We start from the raw sequence: 1,720 nt of genomic DNA, 5'->3' as shown, positions 1-1,720 counted from the left end.
GTATGAAATGTGTTTCTGCTTCTTGAGTTGGTACGAGAAGACTCTTACTAAAACCTTCTGTTTTGTCAGGTTTGTCCTTAAAACATACGAAACAAATGTGTTTAAGATAAATGGAATAATCTACTGATCTCTTTCTGTTGTCGATTAAATATGGTGTAAACTAAAAACCCCAACTTTGTTTTTTTCCAAATGAATAGCCAATTGATCTTTCACCTTTTGATTCATTCACCCCTATTTCACCGATTTGGAACCACATTTTTATTGTATACAGATGTATCCTTTGGTGTGGCTGTTACATTTCTAGGCCCTGCGTTCCTGTCCCCACTATTCTACTGGTGGTACACAATGTGGATGGGCCAACCATAGGACACAACTACTACCCCACACTGATGATTTCACTGTTCTTCACTCTCTGCTTTTTGCTGCTCTGTATAAACTCATTGTGAATTTCAGTGGTTCTAGTAACATTTTGTCATGTCACGCTTTGTGCCTTATCCTGAGCACTGTTCCTTTATTAAAACCAGCAAAATGGGGGTGCCTGGGTGGCTCAGTGGGTTAAAGCCTCTGCCTTCGGCTTAGGTCATGATCCCAGGGTCCTGGGATCGAGCCCCACATCGGGCTCTCTGCTCCGCAGGGAGCCTGCATTCTCCTCTCTGCCTGCCTCTCTGACTACTTGTGATCTGTCTGTCAAATAAATAAAATCTTAAAAAAAAAAAGTAAAGGAAATTGGAGGGCATTGGCAGCTGTGACTGGTACCCATGTTTACTCCTGAGTTGGTGGTCTCTGGGCTCAGGCATTTTGTTCCTGGGCTGGCACCAGCCATTGTATTGGGAGGAAGAGGCGTTGTGAATGTCCTGTGTGGATGAAGGGAGTGGCTGGGTTATCTAAGTAACTGTCCCTCTCTGGGCCCTCTGTATAGTGACTCAACATATGTTACTGAACACTTACTTCGTGTCAGGTCTTGAGCTAGAAATAGTCAAATTTAACTCATACTGAGCCAGTGAATGAATGGCTGTAGTAATGACGATGAGAATGTGAATCAGAGAGGAGAAACCACTGTCAGCAGCCTGTAGAATTTAGGAGCTAAGGGTGGGAACCTCCTAGAATCCTTAAAGTGACCAAAAACTCTAGACCCATGTTGTATAATTGTACATCTTAGTTCATTCAGGCTGCTATGACGAAGCCCATAGACTAGGTGGTTTATAAGCAACAGATATTTATTTCTCCCACTTCTGGATGCTGGGAAGTCTAAGATCATGGCACTGGCAGAATTTGTGTCTGCTGAGGGCCTACTTCCTGGTTCATAGAAGCCCCTTTTGTCCCTGTGTTCTCACAAGGCTGACATGGTAAGGGATCTCTCGGGTTTTTTCTTTTTTAAAGGTTTTATTTATTTATTTGACAGAGATCACAAGTAGGCAGAGAGGCAGGAAGAGAGAGGAGGAAGCAGGCTCCCTGCTGAGCAGAGAGCCCAATGTGGGGCTCAATCCCAGGACCCTGGGATTATGACCTGAGCTGAAGGCAGAGGCTATAACCCACTGAGCTACCCAGGCGCCCCTGGGGTTTCTTATATAAGGGCACTAATCCCATTCATTGAGGGTTCTACTCTCATGACCTAATCATCCCCCAAAGGCCCCATCTCTAAATATTAATACATTGGAGTTCGTTTTGCCACATGATTTGTTTTGGAGGGAACAGCTGATATGGGACATAAACAATCTAT

This window comes from Neovison vison, chromosome 2, assembly GCF_020171115.1.
Source record: "Neovison vison isolate M4711 chromosome 2, ASM_NN_V1, whole genome shotgun sequence".
Classification (NCBI taxonomy): domain Eukaryota; kingdom Metazoa; phylum Chordata; class Mammalia; order Carnivora; family Mustelidae; genus Neogale; species Neogale vison.
The sequence above is the reverse complement of the archived record's forward strand: the minus strand, read 5'-3'. Positions refer to the sequence as shown.